The 13,039-nt window shown below is 46.1% G+C and overlaps 4 non-coding genes across 4 annotated transcripts; all 4 read right to left on the bottom strand.

The window, feature by feature from the left end:
- Positions 1 to 209: 209 nt before the first annotated feature.
- LOC134899589 (U1 spliceosomal RNA) lies at positions 210 to 372 on the bottom strand. Its single transcript, XR_010173243.1, has one exon. It is a non-coding gene; the product is annotated as a U1 spliceosomal RNA (small nuclear RNA).
- A 152-nt stretch (positions 373 to 524) lies between these two features.
- On the bottom strand, positions 525 to 688 carry LOC134898919 (U1 spliceosomal RNA). Its single transcript, XR_010172609.1, has one exon. It is a non-coding gene; the product is annotated as a U1 spliceosomal RNA (small nuclear RNA).
- Positions 689 to 1,358: 670 nt separating this feature from the next.
- On the bottom strand, positions 1,359 to 1,520 carry LOC134899383 (U1 spliceosomal RNA). Its single transcript, XR_010173059.1, has one exon. It is a non-coding gene; the product is annotated as a U1 spliceosomal RNA (small nuclear RNA).
- A 152-nt stretch (positions 1,521 to 1,672) lies between these two features.
- On the bottom strand, positions 1,673 to 1,836 carry LOC134899101 (U1 spliceosomal RNA). Its single transcript, XR_010172786.1, has one exon. It is a non-coding gene; the product is annotated as a U1 spliceosomal RNA (small nuclear RNA).
- Positions 1,837 to 13,039: the final 11,203 nt, after the last annotated feature.

A 13,039-nucleotide genomic window follows, 5' to 3' on the forward strand; every position in this document is an offset into this window, starting at 1 on the left:
TGTAACAGCTCCAGAGCTGCTCTGTAAGGCAAGTAAAAGGGTGTGGGCCCTGCAGCACTACCTGTAGTTCGCATTGTGCGTTGGAAGGCACAAAGTAAGCAGACGGGAGAAGTCAGGATAGTGCGCAAGGGCATAGAAGGGAGCGGCTCAAGAAAAGAGAAGTGGAAACAGACAGCAAACTAGGCTGGAGAGAGACCTGAGACAAAGACATCTGAATTATACGAGAGCCGACCAGGGGAAACACAAATTATGCAGTCAAGTTTCCCACATTTGGAGAAATCACAGGGGCAGCACACCCAGAGTGCGATGGGTGAGCCTTGCCCTGGGAGAAGCACCTACATGATCATAGTATCTCACCTGGCAGGTAAGTAGGAGTTGGGCTAGAGCTGGGGAGGGTCGCTGCTCGGGCACCCCCCTGTCAAGTGAAGGAGATCCAACTGAGGCAGCACAAGGGAACTCTCGAAAGAAGAACAAGGCTAGAGGAAGATCTGAGACAAAGAAATCTGACTTTTACCAGAGCTGACCAGAGGAAAGCACAAACACAGTCCCCCACTACCACAAATAATGCAGTCAAGTTTCCCACATTTGGGGAAATCACAGGGGTCAGCATACCCAGAATGCAATGAATGAACCTCAACCTGGGAGAACAATCTTCATGACCATGGTATCTCCTATGCAAAATAAGTATGATTTGGGATAGAGCTGGGGAGGGCCGCTGCTCAGGCACATCTCTGTCAAGTAAAGGAGATTCAACTGAGGCAGCACAAGGGAACTCTCATCTGGGGACAACAACTGCAGGGAGAACACATATTTTCAGATGAACATGGGAGGGCAGAAGGCTGCCTAATACTGAAGCACCCCCAAACAACAAACCAAATGCAACAACTAGTGCAAGCATTCCTGGGGGAAGGCCTGCAGCAGATGGATTTGCATATGGTGATGTCATCCAAGCAGTGGGTCAAAGTTGGCTTCAACCCTCGTCTGCATATGAAAAGAAAAAAGGGATGTGCAGGGCATGGCGGCCTTTTGCGGCGCTTGGATGACCCCTAATTCACATTAAACACCTCCACCCTCCTTCGGTGTGGGGCTCATGTTGGCTATGCCCCAGCCCCTGAAGCATTCAAGCTGATTTCTTGCAGCAGCTGGGCACTGTAACAGCTCCAGAGCTGCTCTGTAAAGCATGTAAAAGGGTGTGGGCCCTGCAGCACTACCTGTAGTTTGCATTGACGTTGGAAGGCACAAAGTAAGCAGACAGGAGAGGTCATAATAGTGCGCAAGGGCATAGAAGGGAGCTGCTCAAGAAAAGAGAAGTGGAAACAGACAGCAAACTAGGCTGGAGAGAGACCTGAGACAAAGAGATCTGAATTATACGAGAGCCGACCAGGGGAAACACAAATTATGCAGTCAAGTTTCCCACATTTGGGGAAATCGCAAGAGCAGCACACCCAGAGTGCAATGGGTGAGCCTTGCCCTGGGAGAACACCTTCATGATCATAGTATCTCACCTGGCAGGTAAGTAGGAGTTGGGCTAGAGCTGGGTAGGGTCGCTGCTCGGGCACTTCCCTGTCAAGTGAAGGAGATCCAACTGAGTCAGCACAAGGGAACTCTCGAAAGAAGAACAAGGCTAGAGGAAGATCTGAGACAAAGAAATCTGACTTTTACCAGAGCTGACCAGAGGAAAGCACAAACACAGTCCCCCACTACCACAAATAATGCAGTCAAGTTTCCCACATTTGGGGAAATCACAGGGGTCAGCATACCCAGAATGCAATGAATGAACCTCACCCTGGGATAACAGTCTTCATTACCATGATATCTCCTATGCAAAATAAGTATGATTTGGGATAGGGCTGGGGAGGGCCGCTGCTCAGGCACATCTCTGTCAAGTAAAGGAGATTCAACTGAGGCAGCACAAGGGAACTCTCATCTGGGGACAACAACTGCAGGGAGAACACATATTTTCAGATGAACATGGGAGGGCAGAAGGCTGCCTAATACTGAAGCACCCCCAAACAACAAACCAAATGCAACAACTAGTACAAGCATTCCTGGGGGAAGGTCTGCAGAAGATGGATTTGCATACAGTGATGTCATCCAAGCAGTGGGCCAAAGTTGGCTGGAACCCTCATCTGCATATGAAAAGAGAAAAGGGGTATGCAGGGAATGTATAACAAAGAATCTGTCTAGTTTTATCCACGTGTCGCGCAGTCTAAAACAAGGCTGCACAATAGCCCCCGCAACCAGGATAAGTGCCTCTCCAGAGCACCAGAAATGAATGAACAATAAACAAATTAGGCTGCGGGTACCAACAGGCGCCTAGTAACAGTGCATAAATGAATGCATAAAGTGCTTGCATGCAATAAAAAAACAAAACATACAACCCTTAAGGTCACCGTGAAAGTCCAGGTTCTTACTCCTCACTCCTCCTCCTCTCAATGTAGTAGCATGTAAAACAGAGGGGAGAGGGGAACCACATGTGCAATAAAGTTTTTTAATGACACATATCGGGGAACATGGACATAACACAATAAACAGGTAGGGTAAAAATGTGCAGAATGATTCTCCAAAATGTGACAGCCACAAAGAGATATGCAGAGCAATTACCAGAGGGTTTGAGAACCCAAAAAAGTTCTCAAACAAGTTCTTTTAAATCCCAAAACCGCCCGGGCTGGAGCTGGAAAGTCCTCTGGTTCTTAGAAGTGCAGACCACCGTAAATGCCAGTCACAGATGGAATACGCCGACGCGTTTCAACTCCTATTCCTGGAGTCTTTTTCGAGGCTGAATACTCACTGCACCACACATCCAGATTTAAATAGCAAATCACAGCCAGATTCCAAATTGATTCCACCTGGCGTCATGTTCGGAAACCGCCGGGTTACCATAGCAACCTGAACTCCCACTCCGTCACTTCCGCCTCCGGAGTCCTAGATCTTTTTCTCGTAGTCGCTAGGTCTAGCGATACGTCACTTCCGGTTACGTCGTCTTGGAGTCCGTTGTCATGACAACTTGCCGCACAACGCTCATCTCTCTTCAGTATACTTCTATTCCAATGTCCGTAATCAGAGATAAGCTGGCGTAGACTTCTTTACAGTCAATTAAAAGTGTTTAATTAATATATAAAATCCACCTTATATCTACTGGTTCCAATATTAAATAACTGATCAGACAAATAGTGGTTCTAGAATAAAAAGATAAATATGGTAAAGCAAAAAAAAAAATATACTAAAATGCATATATAAAATCAGATTAAAATAGCACCTACATGAACCACTTCAATTCAAAATCATTAGGCAGCACAAGGGAACTCTCATCTGGGGACAACAACTGCAGGGAGAACACATATTTTCAGATGAACATGGGAGGGCAGAAGGCTGCCTAACACTGAAGCACCCCCAAACAACAAACCAAATGCAACAACTAGTGCAAGCATTCCTGCGGGAAGGCCTGCAGCAGATGGATTTGCATATGGTGATGTCATCCAAGCAGAGGGTCAAAGTTGGCTTCAACCCTCGTCTGCATATGAAAAGAGAAAAGGGGCGTGCAGGGCATGGCGGCCTTTTGCGGCGCTTGGATGACCTATAGTTTGCATTAAACACCTCCACCCTCCTTCGGTGTGGGGCTCATGTTGGCTATGCCCCAGCCCCTGAAGCATTCAAGCTGATTTCTTGCAGAAGCTGGGCACTGTAACAGCTCCAGAGCTGCTCTGTATGGCAAGTAAAAGGGTGTGGGCCCTGCAGCACTACCTGTAATTCGCATTGTGCGTTGGAAGGCACAAAGTAAGCAGATGTGAGAAGTCAGGATAGTGCGCAAGGGCATAGAAGGGAGCGGCTCAAGAAAAGAGAAGTGGAAACAGACAGCAAACTAGGCTGGAGAGCTCTTCTGTCTATATTTTGCAAACCTGCTCTTGTCCTCTCCAGCTGCTCCATGTAGGTTTGACGTCTGGAAAGGTGCATAACCCACTGACAAGCAGGCACACTCCTGCATGAGTTTTCTCTCTCACTAGCTATCCAGCTAGTGAGATACACAATCATTTGCATGTGCTCCACCTCCGACACACCACCCACCCAACCACCCAGTGACCAGAGCCACCCACAAGCCAACTGGCTCCGTGATTTAATTTGCACAGTGTAGTCATCCAGGCAGCATGTCCTTCTCAATGGAAGGATCTCTGGTTCCATGGAATCTTCCACATTGGAATGCTGCGGAATAAAAAGGATTTAAATATTCAGCTTGCTAGCATTCAATGTACCTGCGGCTTGGCTTTAGCACATGGGTCTTCATCCTGTGGCCCTCCAGCTGCTGTGAAACTACACATCCCAGCATGCCCTGCCACAGTTTTGCTATTAAGGTATGCTAAAACTGAGGCAGGGCATGCTGGGATGTGTAGTTCCACAGCAGCTGGAGGGTCGCAGGTTGAAGACCCATGTTCTAGCATGCCTGTTCTATGATGCATGTACCGTGATGTCACAATCAGCTTGGAATGGGGTGTCTAGCAGGCATTTGCTGACAGCCGCTTGAGGGAGACACACATCAGGAGATGCAGCATATCGGAGGTCTTCGATGCCTTTCCAGCAAATGCACACCACCTGCTGCTGGTCTGGAGACAAAACAATGCCCACAATCGAAGTCCCAAAATGCCCAACTACAGGATTCATGTAAGTAGTGAATTTAGGAATTAATTTAGAAGTAGGAAATTAAGTTAGTTCACAAGTACATTCAAATTCAGATCTAAAGTCTAGGTAGGCCTCACGTCCTGGCAGCCCCCAGCACTTAAAAATGCCTTGATTAGAGGTAGAGAATTCAATGTAGATAAAAAGTAGACACAAAATAAGACTCCACAGAGCAGTTATCAGGTGTCTTTATCAATTGTTGCATTTAAAAAATCAAGCAATTAGGGAACACAATGTTGCAACAATGTAACCCTATTTGCAAAATAGTACTGAATAAGTTTGTCGATGTAAGACATTTGCAAAGGCGCATCCAAAACACGCTGGAAAATGCAACTGAATCTGTTTTTGGAGGCTAGAATAGGAAATGTGCATCGGTCCTACAAGTACTGAAAGCTCTTCTACCATCTCCCTTTTCTGAAAAGCCATTTAATATATGGTTCCCAGATAGGGGACATATCAGATATTGCCTTTCAAAAGCAGCAAATATCATACCACTTCTATTGCCATCAAAGATAAACATTGATTGTTTTCAGATATTGGATTGAAAAAGCAGTCTTTATTGACATAAAGAAGCAAAAAAACATACATAAACATTACACACATAAGTACTGTGTTGCAGCACAGATAAAACACAATACAAATGCTGTCGGTATAGTACAGTTCAAGAACTACAGCACAGGCCAGCCTACACTATAAATCATGAACTGCACTATACATTTAAACTATACAATAATACAACAGTTAATAAGGCTATGTGTGTGGAGTGTAAGAGGGTGAGGGAATCACAAGACCGAAGCTTTATTGTAACACAGACACATATAAGGGGAGGGGCAATAAATAGAAAGGTATCCTTTACTATAGAATGTAGTCTAATCCGACCTCTGTGCTCTTCCACAACTGAAAAACGGATAGCCTTCCATCCTGGAATATCTTTGGTTTTTCGCCAATGAAGAAAACAATCCCTCCCTCCAGCAGACCCTTCAACCACGATACAAGATCACAGCCAAAAGGCCGAGAAGCAACTACACTTGAGCTTAACAAAAATGGCTAAAACTTAGTGGAGGAAAGTGCAGTGCACCAAAACATAAGCTGACACAATCATGGAGAATGTGCCAGCATATATGCTCTTCTATCTATATTTTGCAAACCTGCTCTTGTCCCCTCCAGCTGCTCTATGTAGATTTGACGTCTGGCAAGGTGCATAACCCACTGACAAGCAGGCACACTCCTGCATGAGTTTTCTCTCTCACTAGCTGGATGATACACAATCATTTGCATGTGCTCCACCTCCGACACACCACCCACCCAACCACCCAGTCACCAGAGCCACCCACAAACCAACTGGCTCCGTGATTTAATTTGCACAGTGTAGTCATCCAGGCAGCATGTCCTTCTCAATGGAAGGATCTCTGGTTCCATGGAATCTTCCACATTGGAATGCTGCGGAACAAAAAGGATTTAAATATTCAGCTTGCTAGCATTCAATGTACCTGCGGCTTGGCTCTAGCACATGGGTCTTCATCCTGTGGCCCTCCAGCTGCTGTGAAACTACACATCCCAGCATGCCCTGCCACAGTTTTGCTATTAAGGTATGCTAAAACTGAGGCAGGGCATGCTGGGATGTGTAGTTCCACAGCAGCTGGAGGGTCGCAGGTTGAAGACCCATGTTCTAGCATGCCTGTTCTATGATGCATGTACCGTGATGTCACAATCAGCTTGGAATGGGGTGTCTAGCAGGCATTTGCTGACAGCCACTTGAGGGAGACACACATCAGGAGATGCAGCATATCGGAGGTCTTCGATGCCTTTCCAGCAAATGCACACCACCTGCTGCTGGTCTGGACACAAAACAATGCCCACAATCGATGTCCCAAAATGCCCAACTACAGGATTCATGTAAGTAGTGAATTTAGGAATGAATTTAGAAGTAGGAAATTAAGTTAGTTCACAAGTACATTCAAATTCAGATCTAAAGTCTAGGTAGGCCTCACGTCCTGGCAGCCCCCAGCATTTAAAAATGCCTTGATTAAATGTAGATAAGAAGTAGACACAAAATAAGACTCCACAGAGCAATTATCAGGTGTCTTTATCAATTGTTGCATTTAAAAAAATCAAGCAATTAGGGAACACAATGTTGCGACAATGTAACCCTATTTGCAAAATAGTACTAAATAAGTTTGTCGATGTAAGACATTTGCAAAGGCGCAAACAAAACACGCTGGAAAATGCAACTGAATCTGTTTTTGGAGGTTAGAATAGATGCATGATCAAGTAGCTCAATGGGTAGGGTATTTGATTAGAATTCAACAGGTTATAGGTTTGAATCCTGGGTATGATAGTTTGAGGTGTTATTTAATAAAGTATGTTTATATATTAGTCACACATGGCTTACTTGTACAAATGGCATGTCACCAGTTAGTGCTGACTGCTGATATGCCATTTGCACAAACACGCCATGTGTGACTGTATATGCATTTAAGGAGGGCACCCCGGCAATACCACAAACCATTGAGTGTCAAGTATACTAGATATATCTTCATATCTCATGTGCTTTCTCTGAGACCAATCTTGTTATGCCCCTTCCCCACAAGGCATGCGCCTTTTGTCCATATTGCAAAAATGGGGAGTGGGGGGGGGGCATATAATGATCTGTCACAGGGCACCAAAAAGTCTAGTTATGGCTCTGGTATGCATTATGTAATCTGGCAGACCATATCTCCAACACTGGCTGGTTGGAATAGAAATCCGGTTATCTATGTGAGCAAATGACCATCAACGATTTACTCTCAAACACTAGAAAATGGACAAAAATGGTCCCCTAAACAAATTGGTTAAATTTTGGGTTTAACCAATTTGTGTAATGACCATTTTTGACCACTTTTCTAGTGTTTGGGAGCAAATGGTTAATTGACATTTGCTCCTATACATTACCAGATTTTCATTCCATCCATCCAGACTGGATAGATAGCCTGACAGATAATTGTGTAGTGTACGCCCAGGATAACTGTCAGTTGTGCTTTCTTTTATGACGGCACATAAATGGGTGGGCAGATCCAGAGCAAGCACTGCCCACTCATGCATAGTTGTCAACTGATGTGAAGTTCCAGGGGGCAATCTCAGTTATAAAGAAAAGTATCTGGAAATTGTCCCTAGTTTAAAAAAAAAATAAAAAAAAATTGATCAACTCCATTTATTTAGTAGGATATCCCAGGTGATAGGATGCCGGCAGTCAGAACAACATACTTTATTAAATAACACATCTCAAACTACCATACCCAGGATTCAAACCTATAACCTGTTGAATTCTAATCAAACACCCTACCTATTGAGCTATTTGATCCTGCATAAAAATTGTGAACATTATATGAAGCTATTGGTACTTTGAAAAAAAAAGTATCAGCATTACAACGCAGGAGATCCATGCAGTTTGCAGCCACACACTACATGTATCTGCTCAGCCACAATGCTGATTATTTCTTCACAAAGTACAAGGTGAGCTCCAAACAGAATTCTCTAGCTTAGAATTATGCCAAACCTAGAAGTCGGGCCCCCCACCCTGGGATCCCCCAGAGGGAGGCCTGCACCGTCATGCGGCAGGCTTGTCCGTTTTGGAAGCAGGCTGATGGGCAGCCCAGGCTTGCTTCAGTCTGGGCTTGGCAGGTCTGGAAGCATGAGCTTGCTTTGGGTATGCCTGACCTTGGGTACGCTTTACCTTGAGGATGAAAGGGCCAAGGGAAAGTACTTTTAGCCTTCTGCGTGGTAGGAGTCATACTAGGTAGGCAAGCTGTTTTAGCAGTAGCCAGATCAGCTACAATCTTATTGAGGTCTTCTCCAAAGAGAGTGTCTCCCTTGAAAGGAAGCACCTCCAGGGTTTTCTTGGAATCCATATCCACCGACCAGGATCTCAACCAGCTGTATAAAGTATTACCTTGGAACTGGCTCTCCACTCCCCATTATCTGGTTATCATGGCTTCCTCCGCCAGTGTCCAGACTCGCTTGCTGAAGCTCGGCCACTTCTTCCTAGCAGCAGGCTCCTGGATCACTGGGCAGCAGAGGTGCTTGGGAGCCGGAAGGGGGCGGAGCAATCAGGCAGGCAGTTGCAGTGCTGCCCAGCTATCTGTGGTGTGAGAAGAAGCAGGGGCACCCCACCGCTGGCAGTGCTGCAGCTAGCGGTGGTGGCAGCGGCGAGGCTGCTGGGCTGGGTCTTGAAAAAGGTGGAAAGAAGGGTGTTACGGCATGGAATGTACAAACTGCGAGACCCTGCTGGTAGCGCCTTTGTCTATTTAGTAGGAAGGGCACGTAACAGCCGGAGGGCAATGGAGGAAGCCCCTTTAGGGCTGGAGCCCGGCGGCAACTGACTCCGTTGTCTCTGGCAGTTCCGCCCCTGGACTAGAGGAATGGTCAAGAACATGGCAACATTTAATGCCAAAAAATGCAAAATCATACACGTCTCAAAAATACAAAGGCTAACTATAATATTAAGGGCATTATAATGGCAAGAGGAAAGCTATCTAAGTATTACTATTTCAGGTGAGCAATGTAACAAAGCAATAGGAAAGGCAAGTCAGATGCTTGTTTGCATAGGTAAAGAACCAGTAGCAGAAAAAAGTAATACAGGTTGAGTATCCCATATCCAAATATTCCGAAATACGGAATATTCCGAAATACGGACTTTTTTGAGTGAGACTGAGATAGTGAAACCTTTGTTTTTTGATGGCTCAGTGTACACAAACTTTGTTTAATACTCAAAGTTATTAAAAATATTGTATTAAATGAACTTCAGACTGTGTGTATAAGGTGTATATGACACATAAATGAATTCTGTGAATGTACACACACTTTGTTTAATGCACAAAGTTATAAAAAATATTGGCTAAAATGACCTTCAGGCTGTGTGTATATGGTATATATGAAACATAAATGCATTCTGTGCTTAGATTTAGGTCCCATCACCATAATATCTCGTTATGGTATGCAATTATTCCAAAATACAGAAAAATCCGATATCCAAAATTCCTCTGGTCCCAAGCATTTTGGATAAGGGATACTCAACCTGTAATGCCACTGTATAGGTCCTTGGTACAGCCACATTTAGAATCCTGTGTTCAGTTCCAGAAGCCATATCTCAAGTCCTGTTGGAGAAAGAGCACTATATAAATAAATAGTATCAAAATTTGTTTCACGGCACCCCTAGGCCAAAGTTTTTTTTATTGAGAAATTCAGAAAAAAATATAAAATTAAGTAAATTGTGTTTATAGCATGTCATCCTCAGGTTCAGTTATGTTGTGAGGGAATGGTTTTGCCAATTTAATAAAGTATAAATAATTTTAATTGGTCCTGGACCACCAAACTATGCTACCAGTGCAAGAACCCCAGTTTGGAAACTACTGCCATAAAATAAACCTTTTTTGTTTTTTTTAAACTACATGTAATACACCTTAGATCTCAGTTCCTAAAAGGTTTTAAACCCTTGCATACAGTAAACTACACATATTTAAAAATCCTACACCGGGCACAAGTGCTCACGGGCCAATTTCATGGCAGTCTCGGATAGGAGGGCATTGTGGATTCACCAAGGGAATGCTGATGCTGACTCCAAGAAGCCTCTTCAAGATCGCAGGAGCAGAGTCCTCTGCTTCTGCCAAATCCACTGCATGACGCTGGGGCTCTCTTGCAGGAGCCCACACCAGTGGGGGGCACCAGGGGCGAAACTACTGGCAGGGCAGGCAGTGCATTGCACTGGGGCCCCGCCGCACTCAAGGGCCCACAGCCGCCGGCATTACAATGAGTCACAATGACTCATTGTATCATGCCGCAGCCGCACACCAGCGCTCCCGTCAGGTATGCGTCCTGCGACTCCCGCCGCCCGCCCGTCGTAACGAACAGATCAGGCCAGGGCACTACGGGCAGCAGCCGCAGCACCAGACACGCTGCCGCCTCTGTAACACACGAAGAGGGAGGAGGGTCGCTTGGAGATGAGAGGAGCAGCGGCACGGGTGGGAGGAGGAGGAGGAGGGAGGTGAAGGAAGGAGCCGCAGCAGCGCTTTGTTACTGGTGGAGGCGCTGCTGCTGCTGCCCCTCTGCTTCACTATAGGCTGTCTTCCGAGAACAGCCTATAGTGAAGCAGAGGGGCAGCAGCAGCAGCGCCTCCACCAATAAGACAGCGCTGCTGCGGCTCCCTCCTCCACCTCCCTCCTCCTCCTTCTCTACTGCCCGGGAATCGTCAAGCTGCACGAGAAGCCTGAGCCAGCGGAGAGGGTAAGTATAATTCTTCTTTCTTTCTTTCTTTCTTTCTTTCTTTCTTTCTTTCTTTCTTTCTTTCTTTCTACTCTTTCTTTCTTTGTTGGGACTGCCTGCCGCTATGTGTAAAAAGGGGGAATCTGCCTGCCGCTATGTGTAAAAAGGGGGAATCTGCCTGCCGCTATGTGTAAAAAGGGGGAATCTGCCTGCCGCTATGTGTAAAAAGGGGGAATCTGCCTGCAGCTATGTGTAAAAGGGGGGAATCTGCCTGCAGCTATGTGTTAAAAGGGGGAATCTGCCTGCAGCTATGTGTAAAAAGGGGGACTGCCTGCCGCAATGTGTAAAAAGGGGGAATCTGCCTGCCGCTATGTGTAAAAAGGGGGAATCTGCCTGCAGCTATGTGTAAAAAGGGGGACTGCCTGCCGCAATGTGTAAAAAGGGGGAATCTGCCTGCCGCAATGTGTAAAAAGGGGGAAGCTGCTTGCCGCAATGTGTAAAAAGGGGGAATCTGCTTGCCGCAATGTGTAACAAGGGGGAATCTGCCTGCCGTAATGTGTAACAAGGGGGATGCTGTCTGCCGTAATGTGTAACAAGGGCACGCTGTCTGCCATAATGTGTAACAAGGGCAAGCTGTCTGCTGTAATGTGTAACAAGGGCAAGCTGTCTGCTGTAATGTGTAAAAAGTGTACGATGTCTGCCATTATGTGTAACAAGGGCAGGCTGACTGCTGTTATGTGAAAAAAGTGTACGCTGTCTGCCGCTATGTTTAACAAGGGCAGGCTGTCTGCCGTTATGTGTAAAAAGTGTACGCTGTCTGCCGCTATGTTTAACAAGGGCAGGCTGTCTGCCGTTATGGGAAAAAAATGTACGCTGTCTGCCGCTATGTGTAACAAGGGCACGCTGTCTGCCGTTGTGTAAAAAAGGGGGATGCTGTCTGCCGTAATGTGTAAAAAGGGGACGCTGTCTGCTGTAATGTGTAAAAAGAGGACGCTGTCTGCTGTAATGTGTAAAAAGAGGAATCTGTCCGCCGTGAGGTGTAAAAGGGTCTCTACCTGGTGTAGTGGTGCTACTGTGCGGCGTAATTTAAATAATGGAGACTACTGTGCACCGTTTTATGAATTGGTATTATTTTGTGGCCACACCCCTTAACCACGAAGCCACGCCACTATGTTTTTTTGCGCGCGCCTACAGCGCGCACTGCCCCTGTTTTGCATGCAGGGGTGGGGCTCCAATGCAGTTTCTTGCACACACTGCTAAAATGTCTAGTTACGGCACTGTTGCTAGGTATCCACTTCCCTGAGCAGGCCCCCCTCACCAGATCCTCTCCAGGGGTGAGGGGGTGGACTTGGATGGGAAGGGATGGGGGGGGGGGGGGGGCCCAAGCCATTTTGTCGCACATGGGCCCACTGCTCGCTAGTTCCACCACTGGGGGGCACGTCTAAAACTCTTCAGTCAGTTCTGGATTCATTCGGACCTGGACTCGTGGGTTTTACAAATAGTGTCCCAAGGGTACAAACTGGGGTTTCAAGAAGTTCCCCCTCACCGATTGTTCAAATCAGCCTTAGTCAGCAGGGAGAAGGTTTTTATTCAAGCCTATTCGTGGTCCCGAAGCCGGACGGCTCAGTCAGACCAATCTTAAATCTGAAATCCCTTAATTTCTACCTAAAGAAATTCAATTTCAAGATGGAATCTCTCAGGGTAGTGATCTCCAGTCCGGGGGATAAAGGAGATTTCCTGGTTTTGGTAGACATAAAGGATGCCTACTTACATGTTCCCATTTAGCCACTGCATCAAGCTACCTGAGGTTTGCAATTCAGGATTGTCATTACCAATTTCAGACGTTGCCGTTTGGTCTGTCCACGGCTCCGAGGATTTTCACCAGGGTGATGGCGGAAATGATGGTTCTCCTTCGCAAGCAAGGAGTCACAATTATCCCGTACTTGGATGATCTCCTGATAAAGGCGAGATCCAGGTACCAGTTGGTGCAAAACATCTACTCTCCCTGACAGTTCTTTAACAACATGGTTGGCTCCTAAACTTGCCAAAATCGCAGTTGGTCCTAATGACGCGGTTGTTGTTTTTGGGAGTGATACTGGACACAGAAGAGGTTTTCTTCTAGTGGAATGGC

This window comes from Pseudophryne corroboree, chromosome 3 (assembly GCF_028390025.1).
Source record: "Pseudophryne corroboree isolate aPseCor3 chromosome 3, aPseCor3.hap2, whole genome shotgun sequence".
Lineage (NCBI taxonomy): Eukaryota > Metazoa > Chordata > Amphibia > Anura > Myobatrachidae > Pseudophryne > Pseudophryne corroboree.